Source organism: Tenrec ecaudatus, chromosome X (assembly GCF_050624435.1).
Source record: "Tenrec ecaudatus isolate mTenEca1 chromosome X, mTenEca1.hap1, whole genome shotgun sequence".
In the NCBI taxonomy this organism is placed as follows: Eukaryota; Metazoa; Chordata; class Mammalia; order Afrosoricida; family Tenrecidae; genus Tenrec; species Tenrec ecaudatus.
In genome coordinates this window covers 83812266-83835340 of record NC_134548.1, presented here as the reverse complement: position 1 = coordinate 83835340, position 23075 = coordinate 83812266, and the positions used below count along the sequence as shown (strand labels likewise).

The following is a 23075-nucleotide window of genomic DNA, read 5'->3' as shown; positions in this document are numbered from 1 at the left end:
TGAGTAGAGGCCCAATGTCCATTTGATGCCATAATACTTAGCAAATAAGTTTACATAAATAGATCCATTTCTCTTTCATTATATATAAATATATTTACATATGTGCGTGCCTGTATTTAGACCTCTATAAATGCCCTTTGCCCTCCTAGTTCTTTCCTCTATTCCTTTTACTTTCCTCTTGTCCCACTATCATGTTCGGCCTTCATTCAGGTTTCAGTAATTCTTGCCTTTGTTGCCCTTGATCAACACCCCCATTCCCCCCCCGCCCCCCATTGCCAGGCATCCTATACCCTCCTGTCACTTGTTTTTACCCTGTCCCTGGGTTTGTTGGCTCCCCCCTACCTTTCCTCTGCCACCCCCTCTCCCTCCCGTGTCCCCTCCAGAACAGTCAGTCCAGTTGTTTCCCCCTCTGGGTTGTTTATCCCGCCTATCTTATCTAGATGGACATGTTCTGCCTTGTTCTTGAGACTTCAGAGAATTGGCACAAATGATAACTGTTTTTGTTTTTACTTTCTTTGATCCAAATTCTTATTATGAAAGCTTTCAAATGAAAAATTTCATACATGTATTTTTGATTTAGGAACTGCTACCAATAATGCATTTCTTCAAAGAAGCTAAGATAGATAAATGGAATTTCAAAGATCTACAGGATGATCCCACCACTAGTCTATCAGTTTGTCATACTGTGGTAGCTTGCATGTTGCTGAAAGTTATGTCAATAGTATTTCAAATGCCAGCAGGATCACATATGAAGTATACAGGTTTCAATGGAGCTTCCAGCGTAGGGACTGAATACTAAGAAGAAATGGACTGTCCACTTCAAATGGATCGCCTGCTTTGAACCTTATGCATACCATTGAAACAGCAGACACTGAACGCCTAAGGAATGGAAGCAAATGTTGTCAGAGACAGTACCAGAAAATGATACCCTCCGTTCGGAAGGCGCTCGCACTCTTCTGAGGAATACGTGCCTTCTCGGAGCAAGCTGAGCCACAATGATGTGGCTGGAATAAAGCCCCTGAGAGCAAAACCTGCACGATCTTCATTTGTTGATGGGACATGATTCAAAATGAGAAGAAACAGCATCTGTTAATAATTGAAACTTGGAATGAACAAATATGAATCTAGAAAAGTTGGAAGCCATCAAAACGGAAATGGAATGCATAAAGATTGATATTTGAGGCATTAAAGGAACCAAAATGGGTGTTTTTGGCCATTTAGAACCACAACATTATATGGTTTATTGTGCTGGGAATGATAGATTCAAGAGGAATGGCCTTGCATTTATTTTCATAAAGGGCACATAAGATCTGTCTGAAGTACAATGTTGTGACAGGATGACATCCACATTCAAGGAAACTGTCAATAAAACTAATCAAATTTGTGCACAAACCAGTAAAGTTAGTGATGAAGTAGTTGAAGAATTCTAATGTCGTCAGTTTGAAATTGACCAAACATGGCTTTGATATGCATTGATAGTTACTGGTGTTTGGGACGCAAAAGTGGGAAGCAAAGGAAAGAACAGTAGCTCGGAACTATGGTCTTGGTGATGGAAACTGAGCTGGAGAATGCTTGATAGAATTCTGTCGGACTAAATACTTGTTCACAGCAAAGACCTTTTGTCAACACCACCGATGGTGACTATACACAGAAATGAAATTGACTACATCTGTGGGAAGTTCGTTATCTGCAGCTAAAACTGTTAGATTGGGGAAAGGAACGCGAGCTCACCTTGGGCACACGGAAGAATTAAGACCAGTTGAGATGCAAACACGGCAAAAGGAGTTTATTTTTCTAGCTCGGGCTAGGGCTTTTCACCCTCCACTGCCCAACGCAGCGGGGATCCAGCATCCAAAGGGGATCAGCCCTGACTTCTTTGTTCCCTGGGTTTTTATGGGGCTAGGGACCGGGGGCAGTCCAGTGTTGCTGTTCTTTAAACTTATTGGAGAAAACTTCTAGCATCAGTGTTGTCCAGTGGTGGTTGGCGAGTAGTTCTGCGCGTATTCTCTTGACTGGTCAATTGGGGGTGGTGATCGCTGCTCCCTACTGGTCAGTCTGGGACAGGTGATGTCTTCTCTGACAGAATTACCTTAGGGTCCAGGAATCTGAAATTAGAGCTTAAGCCTGCCCCAGACTTTGGTTTTATACAGCCTGTCATGGTGCTGGTGCTGGCAGTTGTAAACCAGGACCCAACATCCCCCCCTTTTTATGTTGTCACTATTTGGAGTAACCATACTCCAACCTGATTTGGCAATAAGCAGGTGCACAGAAGCGAGAAATTAGCAGGTTATATTAGGTTTACTCTAGTCTAGGGGTAGTTTATATAAAAACAGCACGTTTTCCTTAATGCTATGCAGAGCTCCAGAGCTCCGCCCCCTTTATGTCTTTATAAGTACTCTTGCTCATAAGTGGCATTCTGTACCTCTTCTATTACCAGACGGGGTTCTGGATTTAGCCTGTGATACTGTTGTAGTAGCACCATTAGCTGGACAGTATTGACGCGTTCTTTCACAAAAACAATTAACTTATTTACAATGCATGGTCCACAAGTGAGAATGAACAAGAGTATGATTAGGGGTCCTAACAACGTAGAGAGCAGGGTGGTAAACCAAGGCGAGTTATTAAACCATGATTCAAACCATCTCTTCTTTTGTTCACGTTCTCATTTCTGTCTGGCCAATTTTCCCCTGACTTTAGCCATGGACTCTCTTACCACTCCGGTGTGGTTGGCATAAAAACAGCATTCTTCCCCCAGGGCTGCACACAGCCCTCCCTGCTGGAGGAACACTAGGTCTAGTCCCCTGCGATTTTGTAACACTACCTCGGACAGGGAGGTTAGTGACTTTTCTAAATGGGAGATAGATTCTTCTATTCTAGCTATATCTTCATCTATGGCTGCCCTCAAACTATTAAATCCCCGGTGCTGTACTGCCAAGGATGAGATGCCGGTTCCTGCTCCTATTGCACCAAGGCCAAAAAGAGTAGCCAGGGTTACTGCCGTGAAGGGTTCTCGCCTCTCCCTGGTCATCTTGGTATTCTCCATACCCCTTGTCCATGCGTCATACATTACTCTTTCCTGGTGGTAAATAACTTTTGGGAATATCAGCACCACGATGCAGAACTCTATTGATTCATTAAAGACAGGTAGGCTAAGACATGGAGTCAGTCCGGTTTTAGAGGACACCCACCAACCACTGAGCGCCGGAACTATCCATTTTATTCCACCCCTTGTATCCACAGAAGGGAAGATGTTAGCACAGAACTGAGCATGGCTAGACGGCACCTTGCCTATGCAAGTTCCATTTCCAGTGACTGCCTGGAGTGTCAGTCCTGGGCCTTTATGATCCCATCTGCAATACCCGGGGGTCTTTGTGCTCGACCAGTTGAAAGGGGTGGCTATTCCTACTGCCTCATAGAACGGGGGTCTGATATCATAGCATAGCCAACAGGCCTCAGTAGCACTGGACTTGGTGCGATTTAGGGTCTCGTATGCTGCTGTTAGCATTTTCCATAGAGGATCCCCTAGCTCATACACTTTAGGGGTTACTTGAGTTTCCATTTTTACCAGGGTTTTGGGGTTTAAGGATGGGGCGACAATTAGGTAAGGGTGTTTTTGTTTTTGCTGTCCCCCTCCCAGTACTGATTTTGGTCTTACGACTCCCTCAGCGGGGGAAATCTTTAGCTTTAATTGTATTATGATGTGAAATAATGGACTTTGATAGAGATATATTCCCAGGAAAGTCCTGAAACCCAACGTCTGTCCCTCTTTCCTTCCTCTGTGAACGTTACACATATCAGATTACAGTCAGGAACATACCTGGTTCGTGAACAAGGTCGGACATAAGACATTTCAATGAAGAGAGATTTGACCTGCCATTTCCCATCCCCATCATTGGTAGTGACACATTTCCAAGCTGCATAATAAAGAGACTTAACTCCCCCACATTCATGCCTCATTTTCCCGGTCCTAAACCCTGGACATGTATAAAACCTGTTTTTACTTATGGATACCCGCCTTTGTCTCTTCCTTCATGATCCCCCTTTCATTTAGTTTCCAGATTTTTGCTACGGAACCTTTGAACCCAGACTCAATCTCCAGGCAAATGCTGATGTTGACTTTTAGCTGCATTTGCCTGAACAATGGCATTTTGGTAAACAGCCCCAATGGCGGGCCAAACATTGGCCTGTACCCCCTGCAAGGCTTGCATAGCCCCTAATATCTCAGTAGGCCCTGCATAGGGCTGAATGAACGCTCTAGGGCTAATGGGGTTTTTTTTTTTTTTTTACCATACACAATTTCAAAAGGTGTTAATCCAAACATGTAGGGGGAATACCGCACACGGAATATAGCAAACAGCAGGAGAGTCACCCAGTTTTCGCCAGTCTCAGAGGCTAATTTGGTCAAAGTCACCTTTAAAGTTCTGTTCATTTTCTCTACTTGCCCAGAGATTTGCGGGTTGTATGCTGTCCCGTCCCGCGGGACATCAAGAACGTGGACACCTGAAAGAGGGACTGGGAATGAAGATGGGCAAGGGCGCAAGAAATGGAGGCAAGACAGGAATCTGATCAAGCCTCGTTTATTGAGCTGAGAGCAGAGGTTTAAATAGCCAGCAAGGGGCTGGCACCATTACGTCACATGTAAAATAAGGTACAGCTGAGGTAGCATCTCCAAACAAGGAAGGAATGGCGGGCAACCGATCAAACCGGTATGCTAATGAAGCATTCCTGGTGAGCCTGGGGGGAGATGCCATCAGTCATGTATTGACCAATGAGCATAGCAGCTGCTAGTGAAAGAGCACCAATCCTAGCAAGGGTCAAGGCAGCCACTCTCTGGCAGAATTGAGACAAAGGGCAGTTTGTATGACAGGAAACCGAGAGTAAATTCATGGCTTAAATCCAGGGTAGGGAGACACGCAGTTCCCTACAGTATGCACAATGCAGTTTCCAATTTGTCCTCAGAGCCTGGGCTAAGTTTTGAATGGCCTCGCTTACAAAAGCAGGTCCATTATCGGATCCAATTGTTTGAGGCATTCCATACCTTGGAACTATTTCTTCTAACACCTTCTTTGCTACTATCAGGGCTGTCTCTCTTTTAGTTGGGAAGGCCTCTACCCAACCTGAAAAGTATCAATGAAGACTAACTTGTAACTATATTTGCCTTGCTTGATCTCAGTGACATCCACCTCCCAGTGTAGCCCAGGTTGCTTACCTCTTTCTCTAGCCCCTTGATGCATACTTATAATTTTACCTGGTTTCATTTCTTGGCAGACACGGCATTGGCTCACCAGCTGCTCTGCAGTCAGTCCTTGGCCTTTGAACTGCAGTTTGGCAGTTTGCAACAATTGCAACATCTTTCTTTTCCCAAATGAGTAGTATGGTGTAAATTGTACAGCATCTCTCATCCCACCTCAGCGGGGAGGATAAGATTGTCCTGGGCCTTTAGCCACAGTGAGCCCTCTTCAGTGAGGGCTTGCAGCTTTTGTTTGGCCCACAGTTCTTCAGCTGTGTAGCCAGGCACATTTGGAATGGACCCCATTCGTGGAAGAGAAAATTGAACAAGGCATCCCTGCCCACCTGGTTCTCCAGGTGCATCTCCTTCCTTCTCATGAACCTCAGCTTTTCTTGCCTCCTTGTCTGTGGCACGATGGCCCTTAGCTTCCACGGGGTCTTCCTTTTTCTGACGGCCGGGTGTGCGCACCACTGCCACAGCTTTGGGCAGCGTTACAGCTTCCAGTAGCTGCAGCACCTCAGTCTTACTTTTAACTTTTTTTCCTTCAGCAGTTATGAATTCTCTTTCTTTTTACTGTGAGGACTGATATTCGTCCTGGTTGGGGGTATGTAGTAGTTAAAAGTTGCCTTTTTGAGCCCGTCAAGCAGATTCGTCCGTTTTTAAAGTATATTTGGGCATTTAACTTGGATACAATGTCTTTTCCCAGCAGGGGTGTCGGGCACTCTGGGATGAGCATGAACGGGTGACTTACTTGACCCACGCTGAGGTCCATTTTGCGCTTAGAAGTCCCTCGTAACAGTTGGTCCCCGTGGCACCTTGCACCCAGTTGGTATGAGACGACAGTTTTTCATTGTCATGGGTGAGGGCCGATTGTTTTGCCTCCGTGTCAACCAAGAAATCAACCAGTTTCCCCTCTACTAATAAAGTTACCCTGGATTCGGGGAGGGGTTCCGAACCCCAACCGCCTCATTCTAGGTCCTGCCTTCCCCCCCACCGCAGCATAAAAATAAGGGACGTGCTGGCTTATGAAGATTGGAGCACTGGTCAACCCAGTGTCCATCCTCCTGGCAATGCCAGCACCATATTGTTTCTTTCAAAAGCCCTTTTTGCTTGAGACAATCTCTGGCACAGTACCCTCTTTTCTTGCAGTAACTGACTGATTTTTTTCCTAGCCTAGGCCTCCCATTTCTATGAACGCGTTCCCTTGGGCGTCCCTGTTTTCCCTTTCACTTGCAGTAGCTGCCACCAATACTTGAGCAATTTCCCTGGTCACTTTCTGGTTTCTCCTGCCTGGAACCTTTGATCTTCCATCCGCTGTCTTTCTTTCCTCTCTTCTGGGGTTTCTCTATTGTTATAGACCTTCTCTGCCACTTCCAACAAATCCTTCAAAGTCTTTTCCCCCAGCCTTTTTACCTTCTTTTGACATCTGGTGCGGCTTGATTAATAAAAGCCATTATTACTGCAGCCCTACTTTTCTCTGTTGTCAGGTGTATGGGGTATACAGCCTAAAAGCTTTCATGGTGCGTTCTAAGAACGCAGCTGGACTTTCTTGGGGACCTTGCCTTACATTACCTACCTTGGCCAAATTGGTCAGCTTTTTGCTGCTGCTCGGAGACCAGCCATGAGAACCTGGCGATAAACTTGGAGCCTCTCCCTACCTTTTGGTTCATTGAAGTTCTATGCAGGTCTTTTCAGGGGAAATGTCCGGTCGATCACCCCAGGGTTTATTGTGGGCTAGCCATCTTCACCCGGTACCTGCCTCCTGTTGGATTCACTCTTTTTCTCCTGTGTTGAAGAGCACTCGGAGAAGTTGCTAGCAATCATCCTAGGTGGGCTGATGTGTGAACAGAACAGTCTAAGAGGTTAATAAGATCCTGAGGATTCCCAGAAAACCTAGCATTCTGAAACTCCCAGTTATACAGATCACTGGTGGAGAAAGACCAATATTGGAGACCTTGCTCCCCGTTATCTCTCACTGGACCAACTGCCCTCAATGGCAGAGCCTGGGCAGAGCGAGGGTTGGAACGAGGTCCTGGGCTGGAGCTGGAGGGGTTAAAATCCCTGCCCAAATCGCAGGCCCCACAGGAATTTGAGCGGGAGGAGGGAGAAAACTGGGAGGGCTGGGGGAAGGGGAGGGGAGACAGGCAAAGGTGGGAGCGCTGGGGAGGGGCAGGCATCTGCCAGATCTCTTCTGCATCTTCAAGCAGTGACTCTGCCTCAGCCTGCAAACCTTTTGGGTGAACTTTGTTAGTGACCAAGACCTGGATCTGAATTTTTATTCAATTAGGGGGATTACACGCCAAATCTTGCCACACTAGGTCATAAGGTATTTGGTCAGGATGGCCTTCTCGTTCGGGTTGGAAGACAACATCCTTCACTTTCTGGGTGATCGGTAGACAAAAGGTTTCCTCGCTTGACCATCCCACTCCAAACGGCCGCCTCTCTGAACGACAGAAAACCATTAGTTTCCCTTTTCTCATTTCAATGGAAAGTTATTTGCCCTTGAAATTTTACTCCCTTGAAATTAACCATTAATGAGGATAATGGGGTGCTGGAGGAATTTCCCATAGCTGTAGAAAAATAAATGATTAAAGACAGGACAAGCGACACAAAAGCGAGACAAACAGTTTACGGTACAGACTGAACACAGAAGATGGCCACACGTCTGCAGACTCCCCGAGGCGCCTAGCACCTCCCTGTCCGACCAGGCCTAGTCTGTCGGAGTTTCCGTCCGGATTCTAAGCAGAACTTACCAGGGGCACAGGAGGACGTCTCCCACTCTGAACCCAACCAGTGACCTCTCTGGCGCATCTACCTTGGTCGTATTCTGGTCCCAATTAATGGCGCCACCCATAAACCTGTCCAGACTGAATTTCTGAAAAACATCAGCGTTGTCCAGTGGTGGTTGGCGAGTAGTTCCGCACATATTCTCTTGACTGGTCAATTGGGGGTGGTGGTCGCTGCTTCCTACTGGTTAGTCTGGGACAGGTGATGCCTTCTCTGACAGAATTACCTCAGTGTCCAGGAATCTGAAATTAGAACTTAAGCCTGCCCCAGACTTTGGTTTTATACAGTCTGTCATGGTGCTGGTGCTGGCAGTTGTAAACCAGGACTCCACAAAACAAGACCAGGAGCTCCTGTGGAATAGACCAGCAGTTGATCATATGTTAGTTCACGTTGAAGCGGAAGAGAAAAAGTCCACAGGAACAAAAATATGACCTTGAGTCTATCTCAACTGCATTTTGAGAACATCTCAAGAACAGATTTAGTGTATCGGACACTAATCACAGAAGACCTAATGAATTTTTGGTGGACATCAAGAACATTATTCATGAAGACAGCAATAGATCATTAAAAAAAGACAGGAAAGAAGAAAAGATCAAAGTGAATGTCAGAAGACCTTGTGAAATTTACCCTTAATCACAGAGTAGCTTAGGGAAATGGAAGAAATGATAGTGTCAAAGAGATGGACAGAAATTTCCAAGGGCAGCTCAAGAAGACAAATGAAAATATTATAAAGATAAAATGATAACTTATAAACTATTAAGGGTTCATGGGGGAGGGGGGAGCAGGGAGGGAGGGGGAGGGAAAAAAAGGAAAATGAGTTGATTCCAGGAACCCAAGTGGAAGGCGAATTTTGAGAATGATGAGGGCAATGAATGTATAAGGGTACTTTACTCAATTGATGTATGTATGGATTGTGATAAGAGTTGTATGAGCCCCAATAAACTGATTTATTAAATTTAAAAAAACCCCAAAACTTAAAATATTGTAATGAAATATGCAAAGGCATCAAGTTAGAAAACCAAAAAGGAAGAATGTGCTCATCATATCGTAAACTGAAAGAATTCAAGAAAAAACAAAACAAAAACCAAGCCTCAAGTTGCAATATTGAAAAGTTCTATCTGCAAATATTGTAGGATGCAGGAAGCTTGGAAAATACACAGAATCAATGTACATAAAAGAACCAGTCAACATCCAGCCATTTCAGGAGGTAGTGTGTGAGCAAGAACCGATGGTGCTGAAGGAAGAAGTTCAAGCAGCACTGAAAGCAGTAGCCAAACACAAAGCTCCAGGAATTGATGGAATACCAGTTCACATCTTTCAACGAATTGATGGCCAACTAACTGGAATGGATTCATATGGCCCAAGAGAATGCTTACATAGAACAATATCATTAATATCATACGTGAGTACAATTTTGCTGAAGATCACCCAACAACGGTTGTAGTAGTACATTGACAAAAAACAGCCTGGATTCAGAATAGGATGCAGAGCAAGGGACACCATTGCTGATGTCAGCTGGGTCATGGGTGAAAGCAGAGCATATTAGAATGCTGTTTACTTATATTTTATTGACTGTGCAAAAGCACCCGACTGTGGACCATAGCTCAATGTAAAGAAGACCAAAATCCTCCCCAGTCGATAATTTTTTGATACATGGAGGCAAGCTTGATATTGTCAAGGATTCAGTCTTGCTTGTATCCACAATCAGTGCTCATAGATGCATCAGTCAGGAGATCAAACAATGCATTGCATTGGATAAATCTGCTGCACAAGACTTCTTTTAAAGCCGTGGTTCTCAACCTTCCTAATGCTGTGACCATTCCTCAGGTTATGGTGACCACCAACCATAAAATTATTGTCGTTGCTACTTCATAACAGTAATTTTGCTCCTGTTATGAATCGGGTGACCCTTGTGAAAGGGCCATTTGACTCCCAAAGGGGTCATAACTCACAGATTGAGAACTGCTGTTTTAAAGTGTTGAAAAGCAAGGAGGTTACTTGAAGAATGAAGGTGGGCATGATGCAAGCCATTATGTATATATTTTTCCCCCAGTCATTATATTTTTAATTGATTCATATTCATATGAAAGTTGGACATTGAATAAAGAATACTGAAGAAGAATCGAAGGGTTTGAACTGTGGTACTGGTGAAGAATATTAAAAATACCACAAACTGTCATAAAAAAACCCTACAAATCTCTCTTGGAAGAAATACAGCCAGAGTGCTTTTCAGAGGAAAAGGATGGGGAGACTTCGTCCACGTAGTTTGGATTGGGCACGTCAGTGGAGAGACCAGCACCTGGAGCAGTACATCATGCTCGGTAAAGTAGAGGACCATGGAAAAAGAAGACGACCCTCAATGAGATGGGTTGACACAGTGCTTGCAACAGTAGGCTCAACAGAAGAACAAGCGGCAGGCAGAATGGCCCAGGACTCGGTGATCCTTAGTATTGTTGTGTATGGTGGTGCTATGAGTCCGAACTGACTCTATTGCACCCAATACAGGATGTTATCTACTGATTCCTGGATAGAAGCATTTCGACATTCTTAACTCTCACTCCTATAGGACAAAAATAAATGGATAACAGACAAGGGGGTTAAAGGGAGACATCGGACAGTGCAAGACATGAAAAAATAATAATAATTTCTAAAGTATCAAGGGTTCATGAGGGAGGGAGGAGGAGGGAAGGGAAAAAATGAGGAACTGATACCAAGGGCTCATGTAGAAAGAAAATGCTTTGAAAATTATGATGGCAACATATGTACAAATGTGCTGGACACAATGGATGGATGGATGGATTGCGATAAGAGTTGTACGAGCAGCTAATAAAATTATTTATAAAAAGAAATAATAAAAAACAAATGAGAATTTTACTTGGCATCTGGAGCCTTTGAACCTGAACATCTCCTTTATGGATTTAATTTTTAATGCAAAAAACATCTAACAAAGGAGTTTGTCATTCATGTGCTAGACTTATCATTTTAAAATATGCGATTTAGTGACATTAGTTACCTTTGCCATGATGTGGAGCAATCATCACTATCTATTTGAAAACGTAGCTCATTGCCTCAAACATCAACTCAATACCCTTAAGCAAGTACAGCAGTGTTTTCTACCTTCCTAATGCCACGACCCTTTAATACAGTTCCTTATATTGTGGTGACTCCGCCAACCATAAAATTGTTTTCGTTGCTACTTTTTGTTGTTGTTGTTGCTACTTCTTTACTGTAGTTTTGCTACCGTCATGAATTGGGTGACCACTGTGAACGAGTCATTCAACTCGCAATGGGGTCGCAACCCACAAGTTGAGAACTGCTGCCATGTACCCTCTCCAGCCAGCCTTTGGTAACCACTCATCTATTTTATCTCTATGCTCTTGCCTGTTATGGCATATTACACAGGTAGGAACATGTAATTGTCCTTTTGTGTCTGAATTCATCCCTTTGGTTTTAATTTTCAATGTAAATTGAGTAAAGGTTTGTACAGAAATTTAGTTTTCCATCTAATGATGTGTAACGCATACACATCGTTGTCTGGTTCCCATTTGCACGTAGAATGCTTTCAGTTTCTCTTCATTGAATGAAATACTTGCTTTTGATTTTACTTATATTGCCTTTATTTTTGTTAAGGAATTTTCCTTCTATTTTAATTTTGTTGAATATTTTCATTAGGAATGAGTGTTAGATTATAATTCTTATCCCTGGTTTAAATTATATATATATAAATATATATATATATAATTTGTGTTTTATTAACTATGCAAAGGAATTCATCTGTGTGGATCATAATAAATTATGGTTAAGTTATATTATGGATTACATTTTTTAAGTGTTGAACCTTCTTTGCACACCTGAGATGAATCCCACTTGACCGTGCTATTTTTTATTTATTTTTATTAAATAATTTTATTGAGGGCTCTTAAATCTCTTATCACAATCCATACATTCCTCCAGTGTGTCAAGCACATTTGTACATATGCTGCCATCATTTTCAAAGCATTCTTTCCCCACTTGAGCCCCTGATATGAGCTCCCCATTTCTTCTCCCTCCCTCCCTCATCCGCCCTCCCTCACGAATCCTTGATAAGTTATAGATTATCATTTTCATATCTTACATCATCCTCCGACGCCCCTTACCCACTTTTCGGTTGTTTGTTCCCCTGGGAGGGGGGTATAGGTTATCCTTGTGATCAATACCCTCTTTCAACCCCCACCCTCCCCTAATCCTCCTGGTATCTCTACTGTCCTTGTCGGCCCTGCGAGGTTTATCTATACTGGATTCCCTGTGTTGCGGGCTCTTATCTGTCTGTAGCAGTGCGCGTGTTCTGGTCTAATCCGATGTGTAAGGTAGAGTTGAGGTCATGATAGTGGGGTGAAGGAAGCACCAAAGAACTAGAGGAAAGTTGTGTGTTTCATCGGTGCTATACTGCACCCTGACTGGCTCATCTCTTCCCTGTGACCCCTCTGTGAGGGGATGTCCAATTGTCTACAGGTGGGCATTGGGTCTCCACTCCATGTGCCCCCCTCCCTACACATTGGGTATGATTTTGTTCTGGGTTATTTTGTTTTATTTGATGCTGTTGAATTTTGTTGTCATATTTATTATGAAGTGCCATCAAGTTGTCTGTGAGCCATAGTGACCCTCTGTATAACAGAAGGAAACACTGCACAGTCCTGTGCCATCCTCACAATTGTTCCTGTGCCTGAGCCCATTGATGCAGCCACTGTGTCCATCCATCTCATTGAGGGCCTGCCTCTTTTCTATCAGCCTTCCATTTTAACAAAAACGATGTCTTCCTCCAGGGACTGGTCTCTCCTGGTACTGTGTCCAAGACAAAGGCAAGGATGCTGGCCTCTAAGGAGCACCTTGACCTTACTTCTTCCAATACAGGTCGGTTAATGTCCTTTTGGCAGTGCATGGTACTTTCGACATTCTTCTCCAGCACCACAATTCAAATGCATCGCTTCCTCTGCGGTTTTCCTTATTCAGTGTCCAACTTTCACTTGCATATGATGCAGTGGTGTGAGTCTTGCGCACTTTAGTCCTCAAATACCATCGCTGCTTTTCGATACTATAAAGAAGTCCCCCCCACCCCCATAGAACTCTTATCCTTTATTGTTGTACAATTTTGGGGAAGACGAGTCTCATCGGGCCTCATTCTATGAGTGTCTATCCACCACTCTAATGCTCCATGTCTGGCACCTAGAAGTTAAATAGATGAATAAATGAACAAGTGAATGTATGAAGGACAGGTAGACAGGGGAACAAGGAGGTAAGGCAGAGAGAAGACTGTCAATTCCCGCTCCATCTTTGAGGACACCACCTGGGTGGGCATTGACCATGCAAATATGTTTGATGCTGCTTCTCTGAGGAGGAAGCCTGTTCACCTTGGCTGGCAATCCAGCTCCACTGTCACTTCTTGGCAGAAAGAAGTCTTATGAAGCAGACTGACCTAATGTAATACAACTTTTGATCTCTTGACTACTAGTTCCATGATTGTTTGTGGACTCGAGAAACGCAAAATCCTTGACAACTTCAACATTTTCTCCATTTATCATGATGTTACCTATTAGTCCAATTGTGAGGATTTGGGGTTTCCTATATTAAGTTAAAGTCTAAACTGAAGGCTGCAATTCTTGATATTCATCAGTAAACACTGCAGGTTAATAAGGCTTCCTCCCATCCTGATGCCACACTCTTCTTCATGTGATCCAGTTTCTCCGATGACTTGCTCAGTGCACACATTGGACATATATGCTGAGAGATATGACCCTCGTACATACCTTTTCTGATTTTAAACCATGCAGTATGCCCTTGTTCTGTTCATGCAACTGTCTCTTGATCCATGTAAAGTTTTGAATAAGTACAATAAGCTGTTCTGGAATTTCCATTTTCTCAATGTTATCCACAGTTTATTATGGTCCATACAGTCTAATGTCTTTGCATAGTCAATGAAACACAAGTCAACATGTTTCTGGTCGTCTCTGTTTTGAGCCAAGACCCATCTGACATCCCTTGTTCCACGTCCTCTTCTGAATCCAACCTGAACGGTTAGCAGTTCTCTGTCAATGTACTGCTGCCTGCAACTGTTGTTGGATCATCTTAAGCAAAATTCTATTTGCATGTGATATCAATTATAACGTTCTATAATTTGAACATTTTGTTGGGTTACTTTTTTTTTGTGGAATGATCAAAAATATTGATCTCTTCCATTCAGGTGGCCAAGTCGTTGTCTTCCAAATTTCTTGCCATGGATGAGTGCTTTAGTGCGTCTTCAGCTTTCTGAAACATTTCAGTGGGTATTCCGTCCATTCTTGGAGGCTTGTTTTTGGCTAATGCATTCGGTGCAGCTCAGTTCTTGCTCATATACTACTTCCTGAAGTGCTAGACTGTGGCCTAGTTCTTTTTGGTACAGTGACTCTGCGTCTTCTTTCCATGTTCTTTTGATGCTTCCTGCACCATTCAATATTTTGCCCATAGAATCTTTCAAAAATGCAAAAACAAATCCTAGGCAAGATCTGGTGGCTTCAGGTCTTTGGTGGATTCTACTTTCACCAAGTGAGTAAATGTGTGGGCCCCATATCTCTAGCACTTGCTCTGTGGGTTTAAAAACAACAACCTGGAATTGACAACTTCCACCTCAATGATTTCCAAGTCTGAGAAGTCACAGAAAGAAATGGTTTGAAAATGCGGCACTGATGTGCAGTAAAGGGCAACTATTTGCAGTGTTAAAACATATGCTGCCAGCATCATCACGGAGGTTTCCTGACTCACAGAACAACATTCTTTTTACAAAAGGTTTCAATCAATTTGTACTTGGTCTGGGCAACGACTTTAATCTCTTTAATCTTCATCTTCTTCATCTACAACGAGATGATAATAAAGTATCTACCCCATCAGTTTAGTTGACAAAGCCAATAGTTCTGAAGGAAGAAGTTCAAGTGGCACTGAAAGCTTTGGCCAAAAACAAGGTTCCAGGAATTGATGGAATACCAATTGAAATGTTCCAGCAAGCTGATGAAGTTCTAGAAGCACTCACTCCTCTCTGCCAGGAAATTTGTTAGACAGCTACTTGGCCAACTGACTGGAAGGGATCCATATATGTACCCATTCCAAGGAAAGGTGACCCAAAAGAATGCTCAATCTGTGTAACTATATCATTGCTATCACATGCAAATACAATTTTGCTGAAGCTATCCAGCAATGATTGAAGTAGTACATTGCCAGGGAACTGCCAGAGGGTCAGGCCAGATTCAGAAGAAGATATGGAACAAGGGATATCATTACTGATGTCAGATGGATCTTGGTTCAAAGCAGAGAATACCAGAAAGATGTCTACTTGTGTTTCATTGACTGTGCAAAGGAATTTGTGTGGACCACAACAAATGATGGATAACTTGAGAAGAATAAGAATTCCGGAACACTTCATTGTGCTCACGTGGAACCTATACATGGATTAAGAGGCAGGCAGTCGTTTGACCCAAACAACCGAATACTGCATGGTTTAATGTTCGGAAAGGTGTGCTCAGGGTTGTATCCTCTCACCATACATATTCAATCTGTACGCTGAGAAAATCATCAGAGAAGCTGGATTATATGAAGAAGAGTGTGGCATCAGAATCGGAGGAAGGCTTATTAACAATTTGTGATATGTAGATAATGCAACTTTGCTTGCTGAAAGTGAGGAGGACTTGAAGCACTTGCTGATGGAGAATAAGGATTGTAGCCTGCAATATGGGTTATGACTCACTGTAAAGAAGACGAAAATCCTTGTGTTAGTCTGGAATGACTAAAGAAACAAATCCAGAGATACTCATCTGTGTGTAAGAAAGAGCTTTATATACAAAAGCAATTGAATATTGAGAAAACATCCAGCCCAGCCCATATCAAGTCCCTAAGTCTTATATTAGCCATTGGTCCAATAGCAGTTTATAAGTTCCTTTTCAGACTCACGCAACACATGCCATGACACTGAATTCAGGAAGATCACAGGCCAGTGGGTGGAAAGTCTTATGGATCCAGTGGCAGTGGGAGCATCTTAGTGCTCGTGTGGGTCTCCATGTGGCTCCTCCAGCTCCCAGGCTCTGGCTCCATCAAGGTGTCTCCATGTGGCTCATTATCAGTAGATTGTCTTGCAGGGAGTGAGCAGGTGTCCTGCCTCCAACGAGTTATTTATCTCCTTAGCACTTTAAAATAAGGTCATCAAGCTGCGACCTGATTGACAGGTTAAACCCTACCCCTTCACTCTTGAATCATTGACAACAGACTAGGTAACTACCACAATCCTCGTAACTGGACCAACAGGTAACATCATGATAAATCTAGAAACACTTGACGTTACCAACGATGCTCCTGAGAGGCAAGGATGGAAAGACTTCATCTGCATACTTTGGATCGATTATCTGGAGAGACCAGTCCCTGGAGAAGGATATCATGCTTGGCCAGGTGGAGGAGCAGCAAAAAAGAGGAAGACTCTCAAGGAGATGAATTGATTCAGTGGCTACAACAGTGGACTTAAGCAGAGGGACAATTGTGAGAATGGCGCAGGACCGGGTGCTGTCTCATTCCGTTGTGCAAAAGATCGCTGTAGGTTGGAACCAAGTCGATGGCAGCCAATGACAACAGCTCTGTTAGCCTGCTTACATAAGCTAAAGTTTATAAAGGACTGGGCAAGACCCTTTTCCAACTGGAAAATCTCAGTGACTATTAACGGTTATTACATTGGTGGGTTCACTCCACTGCCAAGCTTGGACTACACGCTGCCAGCTGCTGTCTCACTTTTCCATCCATCCTCCCATCTTAAACATATGGAGTTTGCCTTTACGCATTAACTTCTCTGTGGGTAGTGAATGTAAGATACTGTAAGTGGCAAGGAATATAAGAGGAAAAAACACTTTGAACGATCTCAGAAATAAGTGCTCATGTAATTTGAGGAAAGTGACAGATTTTCTGATTGGTATAATTGTATTCCTGAGGCAAAGTGGGAGAGTAAGGATGTGGAATGTAGCAGAGTCTGGTTTGGAGTCAGGCCTGGCTGTATTTGGATCTCTGCTCTATCTCTTATTATATGGCCTTGTTATAAACCATCAGTCCCCATTTGTTTCAGCGTTGTACATCCCTGGTCCCACTTATTTAACAACATATACACCTTTTAGTCTTCAGCATTTATGTCTGAAAGGCAAGCATCCTAAAAGTCCGCATTACTATTCCTGTGGTCAAGGATGGCATGGTCTAGTGCCCTCCCCCTCCCCCCTGCACCCCCAGTATGCCTTTAGACTTTCACTGTGTCCTCTTGTGAGTCATCCCCAACCAGTTCAGATGGGTTGCCAAGTGCGACCCCACACCACACTGAGTGAGAAATATATGATTGGGATTGGGGGGTACTTTGTGGCTTTGCTCCCATCACTTATCTGTTGCACTCCCCTCTTGATTTGTCCTCATGTGGGTGGGTCAGACCGGCTGCTCTCCCTGAACTTCATCCTCAGGGCTGTCCTCTGCAGTGGTGCCATCTAAGGAGAGGATATCATGTCTGGAGCTGAGAGGGCCTGCCCTGTAGTCATCTCTAGGAACAAGCTGCTCTAACCAAATAGGTACATTACCCTCAAGAATTGGCACCTGGAATGAGTTCTACTCTCATTCTCCCTTTCCTGTGGAGACATAGACAATCACCTCCCCTTGGGTTGATTAGTGCCCTGACCCCTCCACCCCCCACCCATTGCCGTCATTCTTCTTCCCCCACTCCTCTGTGGGCCTTAAAGGCCTATGAGAGGTGGGGAAAAGATGCGTGTCAGCACAGGTGCTATCTGCATCTGTTTTGATGATGTATGAATCATTGATCTGGTCTGACTCTGGTCTGGCTCATGTCACAAACTCTGGTCCTCAGCCCGGGGATTGTGTGTTGTGTGCATTTTCTCTTGTGCCCATTCTGCTGGTTGAACTTACCTCAGTGGGCTCATGTTGTACATGTCCTTTTGTGTTTGGTTAACTTCAGCAAAATTTCCTCCAACTCTTTCCACGAGATGAAGTGTTTCATAGTTTCATGACTATGTTTTAGGGATGTGTAGTATTCCATTGTGTGTTTATACCAGAGGGTTTTTTTTAATCCACTTATCTATTATGGAAATTTAGACTGTTTCCAATTTTTTTCTATTGTAAACTATGCAGTAACGAACATTAAAGTGCAGATATCTGGTCGTGGTCTATTTTGTATTTCTTCTGCCCAGTAGTGCAATTTCTGGATCGCATGGTATCTCGATTTCCATCTGTTTTAGGTATTGCCAAATAACTTTCCACAGTGGCTTTACATATGTACAGCACCACCAACTGTGGATGAGGGTTCAAATCTGACTACACCCTCTTCATTGCTTTCTGTTTTTTTTAAATTAGGCTATCTTTGTGGGTGTTGACCTTTATATTTTTAAGACACTTGGAGATGGCTTTGATTCACAAAGTGCACTCTTCAGACAGTTTCAAATAAATTCATAAATCAGGAATTCAGAAAACGTTAGAATAGAGTACAGCTGTGAAAACCAATCTCCATCTTTTAGAAGCAATGAAGAAGATCACAGTATCCTTGGGTGTCTGTTTACGTTAGTATAGTTCTGTACAAAGCCCATCTTCTGCCACAGTGAATCTATGAGGCTCCAACAGCTATGGATTGAACCTTTGGTCCATCATGTTCTTTATTGGAATGAAAACTACCACCTCTGTTTTTGAAGATAATTTCTGGAGATTTTTACACATCAATTTCCTGTCAGTAAATACAAATCAGTTTATAGTTCAGTCTACGAAGTTCTAGGCTTTTGGAAAAACCTACAGAAGCAGATATGGTAAAATGATTTGTTAAAACACTCTTTGGTCCAATGAAGCTAATAATCACGTTGAAGTTTTATATAATAACCTATCAATCATACCCCTAAAATTTCCTAGATTCCTGTAAAGTCTTCATTAAAAATTCTTAGAGCAGAATCCTTAAAGATCCACTGATAATCATTTTAAATCAAAGGGGCTATCCCAATTACTGACAAAGAGGTGGGAGGCTAAATAATTGTTTTGGAAACTCCTCTCATTTCTAATAATTGTCTGCTGCCTATCATCTCAGAGTTAAAATGCCAGAGGAGTAATACTTTTGCTGACACACTGAAAAAATTGACAGGCGAGCGCCTTAAAAAAACAAAAACACAGTGAGTGAAAAAGAGGAAACACCATCCTCAGCCATTCCTTTTCAGTATAAATAAAATGGAGGTTGCAAGTGCCCCTCTTCCTGCGAATAGATGAATCCTAATTCTCCTTTCTGAAAGATGACAGGTACAAAACGAGGTTAACGTTATGTTAATGAGGTTTGTAGGTACATGCTCTATTTTATTTTGATTGCAAAAACAGTTGAGCCATGCTTAGGAAGGGAAATAAAATAAAGCTGCCAAGTATACAACTGTATATAGCTCTTTTCCTTGGAGAGTAGGGTAAGGCCATAAAACTTAGAACCCAGTCACTTTGGAGAGAGGAAAATTTAGAAAAGCACTGCTTTCTCTGCGAAAACATCCACATTTTTCTGTGGAACACACCTCCCTGGTCTGTACGGCTTGAGTTGGGCTGGTGGGGGTGTTGACCTGCCCATCACTTCTCTTTCTTCTTCTTCCTGTTCTTCATCGCCGGTTCCAGCCCCTTCTTGGATGCCCCTATCTTCAGCTTGTTCTTCTGTGCAGCCTCGTTCACACTGGCTCTGCCTCCTTCCAGAGTTTTCCCCCAGGAATAAACCAGGATTTTGTACTCCTCCAGGAGGGTGTGATCTGTCTGCTTAGCTGTCTTCTTGACTTTGACTTTGATGCCAGTGTCGTTGATGTTGAGCGCCGTCACGCCCACACCTCCGGTCGAGTCCAGGCATCGTGCGTGGCGGCTCCTGCGCGGCGTCTGTATTTGGATGGAATGGTCTGCATGCGCTGGCGGATGCGTTGTTGGCGAAGCACGTGGCCGCATGCTCCAGCCCCTGCCAGACGGTGGCGAACCCTGGCACGCTGCTCGCTGCCACCACCTGCACACCATCCAGGGGTGACTTCCTGTGGTTGTTCCTTCTCCGACACTCAGGGAATAACTTGCTCCCATGCTTCTTGACGCGGGGAGTCGGCTCTTTCCCCAGGCAGTTTGCCAGGGTGCGCATGCCATCCACCAGGAACAGGCCGTCTTTGAAGGCGCCCCAGCTGGCCTGCTTGGCGGTCCTCGCTCGCGGGCCGCCTGACTTGCCCCCATTTCCCCTGGGGCTGATTGGAGGCTCTCTTCTGGAGGGCTCTGCTCGCGAGCTCTGCGCAGGATGTTCTGAGCCACCTTTTGGCGCCCTGCGGGCAGCTCCTTGGTTTTCTCTGTCGACACTGGCTTACACGGACCGTGTGGTCCAGGTGGCATTCCTCATCAGCTGAGCATCTTTTTCCTCGCTTCCCTTTAGCACGCAGGGTCCCTCACACCCGGGTCCAGAGGCGTCGCGTTGCTGCCCGGGCTCGGCCTGGCTCTTTCCGGAACCTGGAACCGGTCCTCGCTGCTCTTGGCTTGGCCTGGAGTCTCACCATCCCAGTAGGCCAAGAGCCTCGAGTCCTACATATGCCGCAGCAGGGCCTCGAAGAGATCCCTGCCGTCTTTGGGTCCCGGGAAGAGAGGCCGGTGCCTAGCAAGCAGCCGAGACTTGCAGCATGGCTTCACGGACCGTGTGGCGCCCGTGGTGCACTTCCGATCCGGGAATGGTTGGGGTCGAACAGGGACAAGCAGCTGCAGGCCTGGAGGAAGGCGGGCGGGCTGCGGAGCTCGGGGTCCAGGCAGTGGGCGCTGGGATCTAGCAGAAGATCAGGATCTGCACCATCTCGTCAGCGTCCCGCCCCGGCCGGCCTCCAGGGCCGCGGCCCAGAGCGGTCGGTGCAGGAGTCCGCCCGCATGGAGACTCCCGCCTCGTTTGGTGGGCCGGGCAGCTCCGGGCAGCTGTGAGGGTGGAGTTCGGACCCGGCCTGCAGCTCTGGGCGCAGTGAGGGGACAGCCCCTTGGCCAGGATCTTCAGGTGGGGGGCAGCATCTCCTGGGGGTTCTCCTGCATCTGCCGGGGCGTCCTCCCGCTCCCACCCTGGCGCTCCCGGTGGTACGGTTGGGGTGGTTCTTGGAGTGGTCCTTCCGCCCTCCTGGTCCTTGCCTTAGCCCCTCAGTGACACACCAGCTCCACCTCCACCACGGGGGTGGGGGTGGGGGCTTGCCTCGGGGCTGTGCTCAAGGTCTTCTACTCAGGCAGGGGGTGGGTGAGGGGGATTGGGTAGGGTGGCCTTGCCATCAAAGTCTGCCACTGACTTGTCTGTTAGCAGCCTAGTGCTTAACTAGTGGGCCCCCAGGGATGCTTATGCATATATATACACACATCCACACACACGTATATGTGCATGCTTATAGACAAACACACATGTACATTTCCCCTCATATGGGAGTATTCACACATTGGAAAGTGTATTATTTGCTGGAGCATGAATGAGAATGTTCCACGCGTACTGGCAACGGATAATTTGCCATTGCTACCGTTCAGGGTTGTTGAAAGCTTTCCTCCTCTTTGAGAGGTAAGCAGAGGCACGAGGGCAAATAAGGAGAGAGCAAAAGTTAAGAGAGTGAAATGGTTCTTTATTTAGAAAGAAGCTCCCTGGGGAAGACCCATGGTCTAGCGAGTAACCCATGCCCAATGAGGAGGGTGGTGGGTTTTTAAAGGAGGAGCAGAGGAGGCCGGTGCAGAGGGGTTAGGGCTGCCACTGCTGGAGATTTTCCACTGGGGCTGTGTTCTCGCCTAATCTAACCGTCCAGCCGTTGCAGATGGGCAGGAAAGACGCTTATTCTTGGAGCCAGTTCCGAGAATTGTCCATCAGCTTCCTTTCCTGGTACGTGCAGGGAGAAGCCTGTCCGGGACCCAACACTTTCATGAGTTTTTTAGGTATTTCACTCATAAACCACGAAAGGTATCATCAGAGACTGCTCATTAAAGATGGAAATTCACAAAGAAAAAATAAAAGGCATATGTCTCTTTTTCTTCATTGTCATGACAAAAAAAATCCCAAAGTTGATTAAATACTGAGACTATGAGAAACTGTTACCCATGGTTAGTAAGAGTATACATTGTTACACCCGTTGAAGAGAATTTATGAATATCTATCGAAATGAGTGCATAAACCTCTCATGCTTTTTTATGTCTGGAAATTTGTTCCAAAGGCATACCAGTACTGGTAGATGTTTGAAGTAACAGATGTGCTAGTATTGTTCGTAATAGCATTTTGTAAATAAATTTTGGTGCAACTATAGATGAAGTTTCAGAAAAGAATGAGTAAGTACTTGATTTACTGATATGGGTGGGCTGACAGATATATTGTTAACTGATAGCAAATGTATGGAAAGTATATTATATACTAACATTTGGGCAAAAATATTGGAAAATTGGAGTGTGTGTACATACGGGTACACACACTTGAAGTTTATAGAAGAAATGAGCAAAAATAGTTAACTGTCTCAGGTGTGGAAAGTGGGTAGATGGAGATCTAAATTGGAAGGGCTATTTTCATATCTTTTGTATTTGAAACTTGCAATACATTACTGTTGCAAGAAAACTTATTTGAAAAATAATGATAAGTTGAGGTCTGTCCTAATGGAGCTATTTTTATATAGACCCACATCGTTGGAAATGCTCATAGAGCAACTATGTGGTTTGTGCTCACAGATCAATCTGTTGGATCTGTGAGAAAGAACTGCAAGACACAAGTTTGCAGAGAGTATGAAAGATCTAATGGGTCCATGGTTTTGACCCTCAGGTATTGGAATAGTCTAGAAAGCTGCACATTTCTTAGAACTGCAAGAGATTTCACTCATTGTGATAGAGGGTGTGTGGAATTAAGAGGAAGACAGAATCTACACAGATCCTAAAATGGCCCTGAATTGATTAATTTGAAGAGATTTGGGGCAAATGTTTGAAACTTGTCTATAATTAATTGGGGGTAAAGCAGCATAACTTAAAGAATTATGAAAGATATGAGATTAATGCCTACTTGATTGTATTT

The 23075-nt window shown here is 44.4% G+C and overlaps 1 non-coding gene across 1 annotated transcript; it reads left to right on the top strand.

Annotated features, from left to right (window-relative positions):
• The first annotated feature begins 22650 nt into the window (after positions 1-22650).
• LOC142435451 (small nucleolar RNA SNORA18) lies at positions 22651-22779 on the top strand. The gene has a single exon (XR_012781504.1). It is a non-coding gene; the product is annotated as a small nucleolar RNA SNORA18 (small nucleolar RNA).
• Positions 22780-23075: the final 296 nt, after the last annotated feature.